This window comes from Dasypus novemcinctus, chromosome 18, assembly GCF_030445035.2.
Source record: "Dasypus novemcinctus isolate mDasNov1 chromosome 18, mDasNov1.1.hap2, whole genome shotgun sequence".
Lineage (NCBI taxonomy): Eukaryota > Metazoa > Chordata > Mammalia > Cingulata > Dasypodidae > Dasypus > Dasypus novemcinctus.
This window is the reverse complement of record NC_080690.1, coordinates 26,373,497-26,393,551: the sequence shown is the minus strand read 5'-3', so window position 1 is coordinate 26,393,551 and position 20,055 is coordinate 26,373,497. Positions and strand designations below refer to the sequence as shown.

Genomic DNA, 20,055 nt, shown 5'->3' with positions numbered 1-20,055 from the left:
TATTCCCATGGAATTATGGTCCAAGTAATAAAAGGAGGGGAGCAAGTGCTGTGGGTTGGAAATAGCATCAGACTGTTAGGAGACCAGAGTTCTTATCTCGATTCCGCAGCTAATTGACTGAATAATCTTGGGCATGTCCCCAAACCTGTCTAAGCCAACTTGCCTGCACATAAAATGAGGAGATTGGAATTTATAACAGATGATCTCTAAAATAGAGTCCATTCTGGATCAATGAGTACCTTATTTAAAAAATCCACTATTGAAAGATTTCAAAATAAAATACACAAATCCCTGTACCCATATCTAATTCATGATCCACCAATGGAAGTCATAAGATTGTTTTTGTAAACATTTAAAATGTCAGTTTGTTTTCAAATCAAACTTGTTATAACATATAATGAAATGTGTTCGCTTTTCATAAAACCCCCTATGCCTACCTTCTCCATAGCAGTGACACATCTCACGGACACTTGTTAGAACTGCACATTTAGACTGAAGTATAAGTCCTTCGATTCTTTCCTTTACATTTGGATTTATTGCCTAATATTTAGAGGACTTGCCTGGGGGATTTCAAGTTCAATGTGTCTGTTGCTTTAATACTTCCAAATGATAATTTTCAAAAGTTCCTTTCAAATGATAATTTTCAAAAGTTCCTAATGTATAATAGCATTTGATTAAAGCTTTTTCAGGAAAACTTAATGTCCTTGTTAATAATATAACAAAACTCATGCTTTCATTTACTCATTTAACTTCTTCCACAAGCTTTCTGATGCAATGCTTATTGGTCAAGATATCAACGACATAAGAAGAAGAATAGTCTTTTCTAGACTTGTGACAAATTAGATAAATTTAAGTTATGGGGGAGCTGGGCAAGTGACAGTGTCAGCTAGATGGCTCAAGATGGAAGTATCTAATTAGGGAGGATTTTCAATGCATTGTATTTGATGCAGTAAGTGGGTGCTAGTTGTTTGGCTAGTTAGTTGGTTTTATTAAAATAAATTTGTTCTCCCTAGCTTCCTTACATTGTTTTGTGCCTCAATTATAGTATTCCTTTTACTGAGGTACAATCATTTATATACCTCTCTTCCTCCAGCAGACCTTCAGTAAGGGTCTCAGGTATGAAACATGGGTCATAGAAAATGTCTCTTGATAAGTCAGTGTTCGAAAGCTCCTGTGTAGGTTTCTGCGTTCATCTTAAAGAATGACCTCCTTGATTTCCCAGGCTCAGCCAGGCCCTTTTGTCATATACATGCACAGCACCAAATGTTTTACTTTACTTAGTACTTTGTAATGAACATTTATTGATGTTTGCTACACTCTTGCACACATGAAATATTTCTTGAAGAATGAAATAACAAGTAAATACTCCTGGAGTCAGTTAAGTATCTCCACTTGTACTAGATGTGCTTACAAAATCTCTGCAGAGATTTTCCCAATACTTTGCTGAAGATTCTATACCTTCCCCTCCTCCTTCAAGTAGCATTGGTCTTTATGTAGAACTCATTTAAGTCAGAAGGGAAGTTCTGCACAAACAGACAAGCAGATTCTTTTTTATTTTATTTTTTGCTTTCTTCCCTTCCCCTGGAAATAAAGAACCTTTTATCACTCTTAAACACAAAATACAGTATGGCAAACACTTTGCTGCTAGTTTAGGATCCTTCCTTAAGGAAAGAGGCAAAGTCGACTTGTAACAGCAGTACCTAAATACAGGTGATACATCAACACTAGTACCTCATTAAGCCTAAAGAAAACCAATTTTAACCTAGCAATTTTCTCACTGAATGTTAAAAGCAATGGCTTCTTTAAATGAGGGTAATTTAGAGCTGGGTTATATATACGTTGTAGCCTAAATTTTTATGAAGAAAAATTATTCCTTAATTTGGAGAAATTTAAAATAACAAAGTGAGGAAGATCACTACAAATGATTATATTATGCCAAACGACCCTGGAAAGCTTTGATGTAGGTGTGTATGTGTGTTATATAAAAATTTCTTTATGTGCTCTTTTAAAATTTCCTCCCATCTGAGTCTGATTAACATATTTTAAAAAGTATTGCATAAATCATAGTGTGACCCCCAAGGCCATCTCACTGATAACTCTTTATCCAATAGATCTTGTTTGAGAATTCCCTTGAAAGGAAGGAAGCATGTCAGATAAATTAAATGAAAGAACAGATGTAGATTAAGAGTAATGTACATTCTGAGCCTGAACTTTTAATTTCACTAAATATTATTTTCCATCTTCATGATCACATTACACTCAAATGTTGGAACTCCAATTTCCTCTATTATTTCATTTAATAAAACCTTTGTCTCCTCTGAGCTCTTTAGGAGATGTTAGCTTTAAATCACATTGACTTCATCCTTCGCAATTTACATATGTTGAAGAAATAAAAGCCTTTTCGAGAGTCACCACAGGGGCTTCAGAGGCCTCAAAGGAGTATTAAGACCTTGAGTTTAGTGTGAGCTGCCTCAAACACAAAACACAAATCCTCCCCATGGAATACTAATGGCTTTGGTGTACGGTTACATTTTCTTGTGAGTTTTTAAAGTTTAAGAAGCAGCCCATATGTAAAACAGCCTTTGTACTGGTGGTTAGGAAATACAACTCCAGCAGAGGGGCAAAGGGCAGTACGCCACAGGTCAACACTGCATAGTCAAATTTATACTGGAGTAATTAGGGGCAGTTTCAAAGGCTGAAAAGCTGTACAAACCGAAACTGCAATTCTTAGGTTGCACATCACAGGCCTTGAGTAGAGAGTCAGAAGATTCCTATGAAGATTTATTACAAAGGCCTATATAAATGCCTAAAATATAGTTATTACTTTGGTCTTTGAGATCTAACAGTGAATTTATTCTAAGTTGTCTTTCTCAAAGCTCCAGTTGGACTTTATTTTCTGGAAGCCTGTGCCTGGTTTTAAATATCAACAGCATTTATTAGGAGAGCTCAAAAAGTCCAGGGGATGCTGATTTCCTGAAATGATCTCTGTCCTGCCCTCATAGTAGATCTTTATTTTAATAATTTGCATGCCATTAAGTGGTTCAGGAGGGTTTTAAACGTGATAGAAAGCCAAACATATGCTAAGGGGTTTTAGGTGATGTTTTTTCTCTGTTCACTTGGGAGCTTAGCCAAACCCAAAAATTCATAAAGCAACAATGAAAAATTCACTATGGAGCAAACATGCCTATAAATCCTCAATCCTGCCTGCACAATTGTATCACTTCCAGAATGATGCCCAAGAAATAGGGATGCCTGAAACCCACTCTAGATAATTTGACTTATAGTCTCTAGGGTTGCACTGTCAAATATAGAAGCCACTAGCCACATGAGGTTATTAAGGACTTGAAAGGTAGCTAGACTGAACTGAGATGCTCCCTGAGTGTAAAATACACACTGGATTTCAAACACCTTGAAACCAACCAACCAACAAAAGAATATAAAACATCTTAATAATGAAATGATATTTGGGATCTCTTAGGTGAAATAAAATTTATTGTTAAAATTAATTTTGCCTATGTTTTTTTAACTTTCTTTTAAGATGGATCCTAGAAAATTTAAAATTACGTATTGACTTGCATTATATTTCTGTAAAATCGCACTGCTTTAGGAGTAAAGACTGGACATCAGTAATTTAGAAAGCATTCCAGGGGATTAAATGTGCAGCCAAGATTGTGACTCTTAACCTTCCACCATACTAACAAAGGAAAAATACTTGTTATACAAACATGCCATTGACCTTATTATGAAGCAGGCATACTTATATAAGCTTTATACCTATTAACTTGTCATAGTAATGCTATATGTTATTATTATTCCCATTTTATCCATGACAGAACTGAGGCATGAAGAAACTAAGTGTCACAGAGCTAGAGAACAGAAGAGTCAAGATTTGAAGTCAGGCAAGGTTAGTTGAGAGTTTGTTTTCCACCATTATTTCTTACTATTAGAAGTGTTCAGACTATGGTTATGTCTAGCTGATTTTATACTTGAAAGCAATATTAACCAGACCATTGTGAATTGTCATGTATTGACTCTTTTATACACAGCCATTTTAATAGTCACTTTATACCTATTTTCAGAGCTGTTGTTTTTGTTCCCATTTCCAATTAGTAGACAAATGCTCTGACTAATCAAAGAACTTGTCCCCAAAGTCACATCAAACTTCTACATGTTTTTTCCTGTAAAGACTCACCTGGAACCTTGTTCCCTGTTTTCTGGTCTTTGCATTGTCGCAAATAAACTACTTTAGTGGGCTTCCAATTTATGTTTTTAATGTAAAACATTGATTTCCTTCTTATTAAATTATGTGACCCATTGATATAGGCTTTACAACCTGATAGTTCAGAGATTAGTTCCTGAATCTATGCCATGGTATTGATTCAAGTATGACCTGAGGCTAGGAACATGGGACCTGAGGTTTAGCAACATGTTGGATTTGTTGATTAAGTCAGTTCATGAGAGAAGCTGGTTACTAAGACATCCTCTAGAATGCCATCCTCAGATAGTTAGGATGGTATCTTAATTCTTAATAAAAGCATGTATATGAATTGTATTCCTGAAATGTGAACTCACAAATAGAGAATATGCCAGAAGTTCTCAACCCTCCCCCATGCTGGCACGTTTTATTGTCATTAACCCAAATGCTACAGAAGATTGAGAACAATAATAAAATTATGAGTGGATAAAAGACAGTGGTCATTTGTAGAGTACCATACTATGAATACATTGAGATGCTGACTGTTTTCAAAGTAAAGTACATTTGCAGCTGCAGCCCATTTACTTAAAAATAAACAAGATTCACAATTTTGATAAGAGAGAGGTGTGTTGTTTGTTTATGTTTAAAAAATGTTGCTATTTTCTTGGAGCTTGCATTCTTCCAGCTATCTCCCTTCTCATCCCCCCCTTGCAGCTTTTTTTGGACTATCTGCTCTCTGTGCCCATTTGCTGTGTGTTCTTTTGTGTCTGTATTTTATTTATTTATTTTCCCTCTCCTCTTGCTGCTTGCTTGCTGCCTGCTATCTGTGTCCATTCGTTGTGGGCTCTTCTGTGTTCTTGCTTGTCTCCCTTCTTTTTGTTGCGTCACCTTGCTGAGCCGGCTCTCTGTGGCTTCTGCAAGCTGGGTATTGCTCCACGGCATGCAGGCGAGCCTGCCTTCAGAAAGAGGTCCTGGGAGGCAAACTGAGGGCCTCCCATACGGTAGACAGGAGCTCATCTGATTGAGCCACAGCTGCTTTCCTCTCCTTTCTCTTTTATTTCTAAATGCTTTTTGTGTTCATGTTAGCCAATTTATGTCAAATGTTTCCCTATATCCTGCACACATTTTTAACTCACAGATTCCATTCTGAATCCTGCCCAGGAGATCAGATGAAATAAAATATGCTCCTGAAACTAGAACTTAGAATGGAAAGCCCATCTGAGGCACGTTAGTAGAGAAAACAAGGGAAGGCCACTGGTCAGACCAAAGCTGGTCACAGCTGGAACCCTGCAGAAAATGGCCATGAGACCCCACCTGGAAAGCCCCTGAGGTAAGACAGCTACTTGAAGACAAAGCTGTAATCATTATGGCTGAAAAGCACACAAAGACCCTGGTCATCAGGTCCCATTTGAAACTCCCGGGCTCCAAAGAAGACTGGATAACTCCGAACAGAAAGGTCTCACTATTGATTTCCTGAAAGTTAACAGGTGAAGGTAGAAAGGCAACCAATCAGGACAGCAAATCACTGAGATCGCTCCTTAAAATGGGGAAGGGGGAGGAGGATAGGCCTTCAAATGGCCTACCCTGGGGCCCCACATTGTGTGTCTTACCCTGTAGCATACCCACACTCAAATCTCAGATGTGTTCTTTCCTTCTTTCTTGTCTCTCAGTAAACTCTATGTCTTGCCTACCCTATGGCATGTCCTTAAATTTCTTCGTGCAACATAGTCAAGAATCTAGAAAGCCAGAGCATTGCAACAACACATCATTGTGGCACATCAGGAAGGCTTTCCCTTCCCTTTCAGAAAAGCCTAATGCCAGAATTCCACTTAATTCAACATACTGTGCTTTGGAGCATGTGGTAAAGACTTGTAATTATGTATAGAAGTCCACATTGTTCATAAACATAGAATTTTTTTAAAAGATTTATTTATTTTTCTTATTTTTTATTTATTTCCCCTTCTCCGACCCCCTCCTCAGTTGTCTGATCTCTGTGTCCATTCGCTGTGTGTTCTCCTGTGTCTGCTTACATTCTTGTCAGCGGCACCCAGAATCTGTGTCTCGTTTTATTGTGTCATCTTACTGCATCAGCTCTCCATGTGTGCAGTGCCATTCCTGGGCAGGTTGCACTTTTTTTGCTCTGGGCGACTCTCCTTATGTGGTGCACTCCTTGCACATGGGACTCCCCTAAGTGGGGGACAACCCTGTATGGCACGGCACTCCTTGTGCACATCAGCACTGCGCATGGGCCAGCTCATCACACAGGTCAAGCAGCCCTGGGTTTGAACCTTGGACCTCCCATGTGGTAGGCAGACACCCTACCCGTTGGGCCAAATCTGCTTCCCATGAACATAAAATTTTAGCCATGCATATGGGTGCCCAGTGAGACATTACTTCCCTGTTTCTTTTCTGAAATTTGTCTGACCTCTCCTGGGTGATTGTTCTGCTGATATTGCCTGAAGTCAATTTTGCAGCTACAATTATCTGAAGATTCCACTGGGGCCCGACAATCCAGGTTGACCTTACTCATGGGTTTGGCAGCTGGTGTTTTTGCTTGCCTGAGTCACTCTCTCCCTGTTGTGTCTGTCCATGTGACCTCTCATCATTCAGTAGTCCAGCCCAGGTTTCCCCACATGACATTGGATGTGCTTCAAGAGACTCTCCAATGGAAGGTGTTCAGAAGGAATGCGTTCAATTTCTAGGCCTGGATGTTAAGACAATAGTCATACTTCTTCCATGATCTCTTTTTTCTTCCCACCCCCTGGTAAAAGACATGGTAATGACTTGGCTTCAGTCAAGTAGGGAACGCTATTACTGGCCTGTATGTGACTTGCCAATACCTCGGTCCTCCAACAATTGTGAGGAGTGTCTACTGAGCTGGTCTTTTCAAATGAGGATAATTACATGAGAGAGACACTCATCACTTTGTTCAGTAAGCCACAGTATTGTTGAGTCTAGCCCTACCCCCAAATAAAACAGGCAGACACAAGCCCTTTTAATAGCTAACCTAAAGATAAGGTATGAAAAGTTATAAAATTTACAGTGCCTGTACCCTAAGAACAAAGGGCATATAATACACACATACAACACCACAATTAATGGAACCAAAATAGAAAAGAAATGTCCCTTCAGGCAAGCCAAGAGCTTTATAAGAAAAAGAAATACCAGTGAAACTATTTCTACATGAAGGAAAAAAGATAACTTTGTTTTGATTTGAAACATCAATATTTATGCATATTACATATTGAAGGAAAAAAACATATAATGGCTGAGATGTAATTTTATCTAATGACAAATGCAGTTCCACTGTAAATACCACTGAAACCTTAACAAAAGTATTGCTCATTAAGTGAATTTTGCCATTTTCTTTACACTTAGTTCGACATACTGCATGGGAAAAACAATTGCCATTTGTAAGTTTTTCAGAATAGTTGAATTTAGGAGATAGCATTTGAATAGCCCATAAAACTTCAGTCCATTTTCTCTGGAGATAATTGCCTGTGGTTATTGAGTAAACTTCACTAGAATGTTATTAGTATTTTGAGTGGGTCTGGAAACAGTCTGAAGGCTGCTCCGAGGAGGGGGGGAAATGTGGAGGAGATGGAGGAGTCCTGCTTCCTGTCAGAGTGATAGCAACCTTTAATTCATTATCCAGAGGCCAAATACATTAAATTTTGTCAAACTAATCTATTAACTAGAAGAACATGTCCTGGGGGGAATATCCTGGAAACACGTAGTGACTATTGTCTTAATGGTGAACTTAGAAACTGGTACATCTTGTTCAGTGGTTTCTGTTCAGTGTGGCCACTAAGCGGAAAGGAACCTGGTTTTCCTATTGTCCTAAAAGTTATCATTAAATCATATATTTTTAGAAATGTTTTCATTTGGAAGCTATTTCGTGGTTTAACGTTCTGGTTTTCTGACTCATGTTGCTTCTCATCAACTCGTCCCTGTTGTGCTTGCTCATCTAATTATCTTACCCTCTCTCCTATGTTCCAGTTTGTAATAGGTTTCCTCTTCACAGTTCACTAGATACTCAAGAGTTTCTGGCCTTAGAAGAATTGGGCTAACACTGAAGTGTGCTGCAGTTGAAAGGGATTCATGGATTCTGTGTTGCAACTGTCTCTTTTACAGATAAAGAAGCAGAGGTTTAAAGAGAGCTAGAGCCTTGTCTCAGGTTATAAAATGAGATCTGGGTGAGGGAGAACTAGCTACCAGGGAGAGGGTTATAGCAGACTTGTATTATCAGCATGCAGCCTCTACTGGCTATTCCCTGTTTAGCTCTGAGTGTAGTATTTGTGAAAGACTTCTCAAATACTATGATGGTTAGGCCATTGTGTCAACTCGGCCATGTAATTGTGCCCTGTTGTTTGGTAAAGCAAGCACTGAACAAACTGTAATACAAGGGCATTTATGGACTTTAGTCACCATTGACTTTACTGCAGTGGTAAATCATAGATAGCTGGTTATAATTATATCAATAAGGGAGATTGCCATCAGCAATGAGTGATGCTTAGCCCAATCAGTTGCATCCCTTAAAAGGGGAAGTGATTCCAGCGTTGAAAGAGAATTTCCCAGCTCATTTTTGGATAGCCAAAATCTCCCAGAACTTGTCAAGAACCTGCACTGGACTTTCATTGCAGCCCCTGGTTGCACCCTGCTTGCAGAACCTTGACTTGTGCATCCCAATGGCTGCATGGGAGACTTATAGAATTGCATACTATTGACAGATATCTCTTGTTGATTCTGTTTCTCTAGAGAACCCTAATACACTAACTTTGAAGACAAACTCCTTCAGATGCATTTTGAAGAAAAATTTCAGATTTTACTTCTCAATAGGTAAAATTGCTTAGAAGATTATTGTTATAAAACAAAAACACAGCCTAATTTTCCTACATGTGGCCAGTTGTTACGTATGCTACCTACCAAAATCCTTTCCAGGAAAGCAGACTTGGCCCAATGGATAGGACGTCTGTCTACCACATGGAAGCCCCACGGTTCAAACCCCAGGCCTACTTGACCTGTGTGGAACTGGCCCATGTTCAGTGCTGATGCACACAACGAGTGTGGTGCCACACTGGGGTGTCCCCTGCATGGAGGAGCCCCACGCACAAGGAGTGCGCCCCCGTAAGGAGAGCTGCCCAGTGAGAAAGAAAGTGCAGCCTGCCCAAGAATGGTGCTGCATACATGGAGAGCTGACACAACAAGATGACACAATAAAAAGAAACAGATTCCTCGTACCGCTGATAAGAATAGAAGCGGTCACAGAAGAACACACAGCAAATGGACACAGAAAGCAGACAACTGGAGTGGGGGAGGGGAAGGGAGAGAAATAAAATTTAAAAAATAAAATTAAAAAAAAAAATAAAATCTTTTCCATCCTTTAAACCCCTTCTCCAGAGGAGCACCCCAAAGACTACTGAGTTGACAATAAATGAGAATTTTCCCCCCCTCTTAATGGTTGTTCAGTATCTCTTATGCTTCCCCCTTAACTTTTATATGAGATGATAATATATATCTCTGGGCTAGAAGGTGTATCATATATATTATTGATTTCCCTGCAACTCATGAGCAGCGTAAGCTTACATTTGTAGAGTTCTTATTATATGTCACTTATTCTGCCAAGTATTTTACAGGTATCATTTCATTTACTCCTATGGAAAAAAACAAACACACACATGAGGCAGGCCTTATTACCCCATTTCATATAAGGAGAAAACCAAAGCACAAACACCAGCTAAAAGAACTTTTCCAAGGACTAAAATTTAGTGAACACTAAAACAGACAATTAAAACAAGGCCAGCTCTCTCAAGACAGTGCTCTTTCCACTGAATAGCGCAGTCTGCAATAGCTATTTTACATAAAATAAGAGCTTACTGAACTCCTGACTATAAGAGTATTTGCAATATCTGGATATATATATCTGTGTGTGTGTGTGTGTGTGTGTGTGTGCCACTGTGTGGTTGTATGTGTATTTATGACTGTGAACTTGTAAGAATGATTCACATCTTTGGAAAAGTCTTTCTAAATGTTCAGGATTTTTCTTTTAATGCTGATTATGATTGTCAGCTAAAGCAGTGGCTAAATCTGTATTTTGTACCTAATTTATGTGTTTTAAGAGAAGAATATACTCACATAAGCATGCTAACCAGTTCTCAGGGAATCATTTACAGTTACTCCATGCATTGCCTAAGAATGGTTTGCAATGCATCATTTACCACAGAGTCTATAACACAGACAGTAAATCTGGAAAACTTTTCTTAAATATGAGGATGGCCGTTTAAATAATTTTAACCTTGAAAATGCATTTAATTAATTTGAGAATTAAGTCGTAAGAATATTTTTCTTCAGCAGACTTTGCTGAATGATATTCTCAATAAACAGACAAGAAATGATTTTCTTAAACAGATTTATTTAAAAACCCTCAGCATTTCTACCAATCCAACTCACATATTCAATCATGTTCAAGCATATCCATAGTTAATCTTAAAAGTTGTTACATTTTTACAGGCAACTTTAAGTATTTCTGCAAATATGTTTTGCACTATAAAATAGGGGTATAACAGAGAGACTCAGTGGCCTATTTCCAGGAGGAAGGATTAAGTCAAGTAGAACATTCATAGTAGAACCTTGGAGGTTTCAGTATTCAAGGCAGAGCTTAGTTTAATCAGATTGTACAGGAATGATGTCTAACGAACAGAATGAGATTCAAATCTATCAATCCAGGGAAAATGACTTCTCTGGAGCAAATTTCTAAAAATCAGCTCAAATGACCATGGACAGTCTCATTTCAGAATTAATATGGCAAGGATGAGAGAATTAGGTACATTGAATAATGGGTGAGAAAAATAACACTCCCATTCTTTAGCAGACAACATCTGGTGGGATATGATGGGAAAACGTTTTGAGTTACATTTCTTCTCAAAATTTAATAACAGTGGCACAGATAATCTAGTATTTAGTAATAGCAATTTGATGTCTAATGTATTATATTTTTTTTCAAATTACATTAATAATAATCATTGGACATATATATAATCACTTAATATTTAATGATAATCATTTTATAATGGTGTTTAAAAGGGACTCCCCCCCCCTTCTATTACGCATATTTTAAGAATTTATTTATTACTTGGGTAATATGCAAGGATTAGCTCTAAACGTAGATAATTGAATTGCAAGGCCTTTTGGATACTGGGCTTTCCACCTAAATCAGGATCTAGGAAAGATAAGAACCTGAAAGTAGCATATCAGAGGATGGATATTCGTGAAGCTAGAGAGGGCTAGAGATGGAAAGGTGATGTTTCATTTCTCATGGATTTGAATTGCATTTCTTTTATTGGCTTTGCTACTTTGCAGGCTTAAAAATTAGGTTTAAGTAGAGATGCTGTAGCAATTTGATATGGTTACAAATTCCAAAAACAGATATTGAATTATGTTTGTAAACTGGTCTGTACCTGGGCATGATTAAGTTATGATTAGGGCTTTGACTGGGCCATGTCAGTAGGGTGGTGAGTCCCCACCCCTTGGTGGGTAGGGACTCACAGATAAAAGGCATGGCAAAGAACAGAGTTGAGGGGTTTTGATGTTGGAGTTTGACACTGAAGCCTTAAGCTGGAGCCCCAGGAGGTAAGCTCACAGAGGAAAGAGAAGCCAGCCCCAGGAAGAGAAGAACCTGAGCCCAGGAAGAAACAAGCTCTGGAAAGAAAGGAACCTTGAACCCAGAGGGAAGCAAGACACTGGAAGGGAGGAACCTGAGAAGCCTGAACCCTCATAGCTGTTGGCAGCCATCTTGTTCCAACACGTGAAAATAGATTTTGGTAAGGGAAGTAACTTATGCTTTTTGGCCTGGTATCTGTAAGCTCCCACCCCAAATGAATTCCTGTTATAAAAACCAACCAGTTTCTGGTATTTTTCATCAGCACCCCTTTGGCTGACTAATACAGATGGCTTCATGATTTCTCAGCATATATAATTGACCTTATGTAGTCAAATGCCTCCCCTTTAAAAAAAAAGTCTTTGCTAAAACTTGCTAAAACTCCCTGTTCTATTGTACTGATCCCTGCACCCATTTCACATAAAGTGTTTATTCAACAGTCATCAGTCAATACATATTTGTTAAGTCTAAAGCGGTCTCTGTGTTAAAACTGGTGATAGAGTGGTCAACACATCAAACAGTGGCCCTGCCCTCACGAAGGTCACAGCCTTCTGTAGGTTAAAGTCAAGTAAAGGGAGAGTTGCAAACCGCACAATAAAAGCCAAGATGCAGTGTGCCAACATTGAGAAAAAATAGAAGAGGATCTTACCAGGCTTTGGAGGTCAGTGGCTGTGGAGGGTTGCCAATAAGGTTTCCAGGAAGAAACTATGTTTAATTTAAACCTTTCTAGCTATTACTGCACTGTCTTCATCTTAGCATGCACCATTCCCAGACATGAATTCCACCAGACAGCTACAAACAATTACTCTAAGGTATGAAATATCTAAGTATTTTTGCTCATTTTCAGTGCTGATTTATTAGCTCTATAGACTTCCTTCCTTCTTTCCTTTCTACCTTCCTTCCTTTTTTTCTTGCTCTCCTTTCCTTATTTCTTCTCTCTCTCTATCTCTTTCTATCTGTGTCTCTATCTACTGATATCTACCTACCTATCTATCTAATCACTCTTTCTTTCTTTCTTTTTATATGCTAGAGACTTATAGATAAAATATGAAGTTGATGTCTGAAAACTGAGTTTTATTAATGCTGACATACAACTGCTCAAAGTAAGTTACATTTCAACTGACTCTTATGGTGCAAACAATACATTGAGTATGAATAAAGAAGGTGGGAAAATTCACATAACAAAATGAGTTGTGTATTTTAGAAATCACTCATAATAGATAAATATTCAACTGACATCACTTCAGTCATTAATCACTCTTGCCTCAAGGAAAATAAAGATTGCCTAGTTGAAAGACAATGGCATAAATGTAGAAATAATTTTAGTGATTGGTCTGATATCGTCCAGGTGGTTTGAAGCAGGTCTGATCCACAATTCCTGGACTCTGCATTACCTCATGTAATAGGCAAAACATGATCATGAGGATACACTATTTGTTGGACATGTTATAAGAATTTTAATTTATACTTCTATTATCATAATAAGTTATAATATAAATAAAAGTGAAAAAGATATCAAGAATGGTTTTCTGACAGCTGTCTTTAAAAAAAAAATAACTCCAAGCAACATATTTTTGGTGCTTTCAAGCATAGTATCTGTCTTTGGAATAATACTTGTGTGAGAAATTTCTGTGGTTAAACATTATCTATTTTTCTCAATTAATTAATTGAGATTAAAATAGCAGAAGCTACCAGAAATCCACTGCAAGCCATCTAACTTTCTGGTTTTATTCCAGGAGATTTTAAAAAATTAATTATTTAAAAGCCAAGTAGAAGATGAGTCTCAACAGTAGGTGAATCTAAGGCTGTAAAGTTATTTATAAATTATTATTCCCATAGGAAAACCCATGGACATTTTGAGCAGATATAAAACAGCTTGTCTTGACTTCTGTATGAGTGATTCTGTCACCAGAAATTGATGTAATGATGTGTTTTAACTTCATTGATGAAGTTAAAGAAACAACAAGAATTAAGATTTTGATAAATTAAAAGTATCACTCTAAATTTATATGCACCATATATAATTGTTTGAATATCTGAAAATTCCAGGGTGAGAAATAGCACAAACACAGATTCTAGAGATATAGTGTGTCTCATACTTACTCATTGAATTCTATGTCCAAAATATTTCCTATTATTTCCAAAAATAAATTTTCAGTGATCTTTTATATCTGGTGTGACTATGAGAATCAAAATACTGATTTCATTAAAGAACACTAAATTTTGAGATAGGGAGGTTTGATTCAGGTAGAATGTTTCAAGCCTATCAGCAAGTAACTATTTTAACAATTATTTTACTAAGTAAGATGAAAGAAGTACAATGGAAAAGTGACCAGAGCAATTGAGAATGTAGTCTCAAGCATTGAGCAGCAAATTAGTCTCAAGCATTGAGTAGCAAATTATCATAAATGCTAAGGTTTGTAAACACATTAAATGGATGATTTCTTCAACTTACTATTATAGATAGATAGATAGAGCTAGTGCCCTTTATCTGAAAATGTCAAGGGAAACAAATATTCCTGCTTCTGCTTGTTACTTTTGCTGACTAGTCAACATTGTCCATAATTGGAAATATTTTCTCACAGCAATATTTTCCACCACAAGCTCCCTTAAAATTAATTTTACTCAACAAATATTTTGGCCAGTAATTTTGTACCCTGTATTGAAAAAGTTAGTATAATGGCTATAGGTGATGATAGCACAATATTCTGAATTACTTAATATTACCCAGTTGTACACATGAAAATGGATAAACTTGGAAATCTGGAGTTGTATCTAGGTTAGTGCAATAAAATTTAAATAATTTTTAAAATAAAAAAAAAATAAATGCAAAGAAGAAATGTTCTACTTGACAGAGCACAGGCTCCTGAGATCTGCCTCGTTGCTTCCCTTTGTCTTCTGTCTGAATCCCTTTGAACTGGGTTCAAAGGCACACGGTTTAGGAGGCAATACTTTAGGTTCTGGTCTATTCCAAGACGTTTAGAATGAACTTAAAGCTATTCTTCCCAATAAGGTAATCAATAGCCACATGTTAATTAATTTTAAATTAATAAAATTAAATGAAATTTTAATTTCAGTATTACCGACCACATGTCAAGTGCTCAGTGGCTGCATGTAGCAAGTGGCTTCCATGTTGGAGAGCATATATAAAGAATATTTCCTTAACTCAAGTTCATTGGACAGCAATATGAGTTTTGCAAGGACAAAGAACATCTTGAGAAAATGTCACAGATGAGTAAAGATTAAAGAGACATAATGAATATTGCAATGTGGTATCCTGGCTTGGCTTCTGTAAAAGGAGAAGAAAATTTGTGGAAAAATTGGCTAAATCCAAATAAATTTTGATCATTCCAAGTTTTTTAAGCTGTGTAAGTCCAATCTTCAAAGACTGCCTCATAAATTCAGTAAAGATATATTTAGAAGTCAAGAATTCAGTTATAATGATTTTCTGATCGTCATTCACTTCCAGACATGGAGAGACACAGATAATTTTTGCTTTCTCTAACCTAAAATTAGTGTGGGCTATCAAGGAAGGTAATTCATTGGAAGGGTTGATATGTTAAATGTGTGTTGCACAACTTTTAATTTTATGCTTATAATCATTTTCTTATCAAAGCTTTCACAAATTTAAAACAACATTATCAGGATATTTCCTGAATTTTTATTTACTAAAGACTCATTTATTTGTTTCATTAACTAATCAAAAACATTTTTAACACTTCCAGTTTATAATGACACAATCATCATATCCTTCTTAGGCCTTACCAGAAGCTCCTTTAATATTTGTATTTCTAGCAACATTTTGCTAGATGATAGAAACTTTCTCTGTAGCTCAGAATCTTTTTCTATCGCCCAGAACTCTGCATCCACAGTTCTGCCCTTATAGCCACTCTGCCTTCATTTTGTCCTATTGCTGTCCCTTTTAGTTCAGGCTGGTAGTGTTTATGCTAGTATAAAAGTCTCAAAACCTTTATTGGTCTCATGTGCAATTCACAGGGATCCAAGCCAGCAAACAAGCAAGTGCTCCACAGATCTTTCCTAGATAATTACATCTCATTCTTGCCCTCAGCTGAGATGGTTGGTTGAATCTATGAGTCACATGCCTAATTTCTTTAGCAAATGGTTGTTCAGCCACAGTGTTGGCCCTGTTTCCAGAGCACACTTTCTAGATAAGCTGGGAATTTTCAAAATATCCAAGAGCTCATCATTTTGTGTGTAATAGTTCATTCTTCAATTTATTTCTTTCCTCTTGCACCTTACTATAAGTGTCAGGAGAAATCAGGTTATACCTTCCACTATTTACTTAGACATTTCCTCAGATAAATATCCAAATTTATGGCTTAAAAGATCTTCTTTCCACCTGATATCAAAATACAATTCTACCAACTTCTCTGCCACTTTATGATAAGGATCACTTTTCTTCCAGGTTACAATAACATATTCATTATCTCCTTCTAAGGCCTCACCAGAAGAACTTTTAATATTCATATTTCTAGCAACATTTTCTTAGTGATGATTCATGTATTCCCAAAGATAACTGAAGCATTTTCTACAGCTCTCCTTACTTTTTTCTGAGCCCTCACCAGAATAATTTTAATATCTATATTTTTACCAGCAGTCTCTTCAAGGCAAGCTAGGATTTTACTATCAAGCATCTTTACTGACATTTTTATTCACCTATAATACCAATTAGTGAAAAAAAGAAGCAGGTCAATTCTCTAAATTTTATTGTCGATTTGTCTATTTCTCTCTTTTTCCTATCAATTTTTGTTTCATATTTTGAAGCAACCATATTAGTTGCTGGCAAAATTAGAATTGTTATATCTATCTAAGAATTTTATCCTTTATTATAATGACATTCTTTTTGTTTTCTCTTATAAAGATCTGTGACTTGAAGCCTGCATTGCCTGGTAGTAATATATCCATACCAGGTCTCTTATGATTGGTTTTTGAATGCCATATTATTTTCCTTTAACTGTAATCTCTGTGTCTTTATATTTAAAATATTGTTGTTACATACAGCATGTAGTGAGGCTTTGCTTTTTAATATACACACTGGCAATCTGGACCTTTAAATTTTTGTCTTGAGTATCTTTACATTTGATGTAATTATTGATATATTTGTGTTCAAATCTTCCATCTTGTCATTTGTTTGTATTTGCCCTATTTTTACATTGCTTTTCTGCTCCTTTGTCCTTCTTTGGAATTTATCAATATAAATATATATGCAGACATCCCTTTATAGTTTATGCCCATTATTGATTTTTTAGCTAAAATTCCATGTTTTAGTGGCTGTTCTAGAGATTATAGTACCCATCTTTTCACATATCACACTCTACCCTCAGATAATGATCAATGTTATACTCACAAATTATAGTTCCATTTCTCTTTTTACCTGCAATTCTTGCTCTTTTTTGTCATGCATTTTATTTCTAAATATCTTAAAACTCTCTAAGACATTAGTATTCCTTTGATTAAACAGTCAACAATCATTCAGAAAAATTTAAACATACATGCTAAAATGTCCTCTTTTTGAACTATGCATTTCTTTCTGGTGCTTTTTATTTTTTTTAGTTGTCAATCTCATTTTTATTTTTTGTTTTTGTTTTTTAAATTATTTATTTATTTTTAAAAATTACATTAAAAAAATATGAGGTCCCATTTAACCCCACCGCCCCCACCCCCAACTCCCCCCACAGCAACACTCACTCCCATCATCGTGACACATCCATTGCACCTGGTAAGTACATCTCTGAGCATCACTGGACCCCATAGTCAATGATCCATATCATAGTCCACACTCTCCCACGTTCCATCCAGTGGGCCCTGGGGGGATCTACAATGTCCCATAATTGTCCGTGAAACACCACCCAGCACAACTCGACGTCCCAAAACCGGCTCCACATCTCATCTCTTCCTCCCATTCCCCAAACCCAGCAGCCACCATGGCTACCCTTCGCACACCCATTCCACATTTTCTCTGTGGACATTGGATTAGTTGTGTCCATTGCACAGCTATGTCAAGTGGGGGCTTAGATTCCATATGGATACTGGATGCACTCCTCCTGCTTTCAGTTGTAGACACTCTAGGCTCCACGGTGTGGTGGTTGACCTTCTTCAACTCCATGTTAGCTGAGTGGGGTAAGTCCAATAAATCAAAGTGTAGGAGCTGAAGTCTGTTGAGGCTCTGGGCCTGGGTGTCATATTATCAGTCCAGAGATTCAAATCCCCTAAATATATCTTAAACCCCAGCACCTATTACAACTCCAGTGAAGTAGCATGAAAGGCTTGTGAAAAGAGATCCCGTCTGAGTCCAATTCCATCACGCAGAAACACCAGCTCCAAAGAAGGGCCATCTGCCATGGCAGTGAACCCCATCTGCCATGACCATAGAACCTGTGGGTCTCTTTATCCCTCAAAAGAACCAATACCTGGGGTTGTATCTACTTTATCTGTCTCTCAGACTCTGCTCAGTTGTGCATAAGGGCATTCCTTCTGACAACCTTCAGACTCTTTTTTAGAGACTCATAGCCTTATAATCTCATTTCTCCTTTCCATTTCCCCGTTACATTAGGTCAATCAGCATTTTGAAGTCATGTTATTATATGTAGACAGGGATATTCTGCAGATCCGTATTGAACCTTTAATTCAAGGTCATTTTCTAGTTGTATCTTCAGCTGGTATGTGGTAGTGGTCCCTCGTTGCCAGGGAGGCTCATCCCCAGGTGTCATGTCCCTCGCTGGGGGGAATGCACTGCATCTACATGCTGAATTTGGCTGTGAGAGTGGCCACATTTGAGTAACATGAAGGCTGTCAGGAGGAAACTCCCAGGCACAGTGCTACTCTAGGCCTTGTTCTTATTGCAGGTGTACAGGCTCAAAAGCATAGCCATTGGTATTAGGAGCCCACTGTTGGGCCCTCCTTCCTTCCTGGTTCTTGCTGTTGCACCTGGGGGACTGCCGCTGCTCCTCCAGGGTCCACGACAGTGACCCCCCAGGCCAGGGGCCCAGTACCGCCCCAGCTGTTGTTTTTAATTGTTTCCACTATGAGTATATCTAGACATTACTATATACCCTGGGCACATGCCCTGTATAACTCCCTGTCAACCCTATATATCCTGTCAATAACATCCTATACCAGTATTCCTCCGCTGCCATTGTTGAACCACTCTGTGATCCAAAACTTCCTGTAAAGTGAATCCCAACATATTGTCAGCTTCACAAGAGTCTTAGATCACCGAAATTCATATATACAATATACAGTACTTCCCCAATCCACCATAAAACCTTTTCCCTTCCGCAGCGGTAATCTTTTAACTTATTCATATCATATTTCCTGAAACTGATGTAGAGATTCCGAGACAATAGCTTTCAAACAAGGTGACAGCTGTACTTACTATGTGGTCCATACTTTAGGTTGTACAGTTTTCTAAATTTTTTAGTTATCCTATGTTTTGCCTTATGGTTTACATTATTAGTCTGTCATCCCCTATATGTTTTTGGTGTAATATTACATGTTTTATATTCATCCTCGTGTACTCTCACAAAACTCCTCTCTTGCCCCCATATTTACCTTGGTTCCATCCATTCCACATCCATTTTCCCCTCCCCTTGGGGCCCACAACACCAGCCAATCTCCATTTCCCAAGAAGCCATGTCCTGAGATACTTGCAGCAGTATTCAGGGCCTGACTTTCTCAACTGCCCTGTTGCCCTGGGAGCCATCCTTTCTCACGAGAGATACAGTTCTCTCTATTTGACGGCATTAGTCTTCTCCAGGATGTGGGTCCACCCCAACTCTCACTTCTTGGGTCTCTTCCCAATGGTACTACCCACCTTGGCATAATGAGCCTTCAGCTATAAAAATATGGAACGCTTCACGAATTTGCGTGTCATCCTTGCGCAGGGGCCATGCTAATCTTCTCTGTATCGTTCCAATTTTAGTATATGTGCTGCCGAAGTGAGCACTCTGGTGCTTTTTATTCCTTATTGTTTACTTGTCTCTTGGGATTGGAACTTAGTTCTGATATTATATCCTTTTAGCACAAAGAATTTCTTTAATAATTTTTTGTAGTGCAAGACAAAAGGCAAGCTTTATTGTGGTTCTGTAACTGTCTTTATTTTGCTTTCCATTGAGAGGGATAGTTTCATTACCTATAGATTTCTAGATTGTGATGCCATTTTTATTTACTTTCAGCACTTTAA

The 20,055-nt window shown here is 37.6% G+C and overlaps 1 non-coding gene across 1 annotated transcript; it reads right to left on the bottom strand.

Annotated features, from left to right (window-relative positions):
* Positions 1-19,711: 19,711 nt before the first annotated feature.
* On the bottom strand, positions 19,712-19,818 carry LOC111762308 (U6 spliceosomal RNA). The gene has a single exon (XR_002795448.1). It is a non-coding gene; the product is annotated as a U6 spliceosomal RNA (small nuclear RNA).
* Between the last annotated feature and the right edge of the window lie 237 nt (positions 19,819-20,055).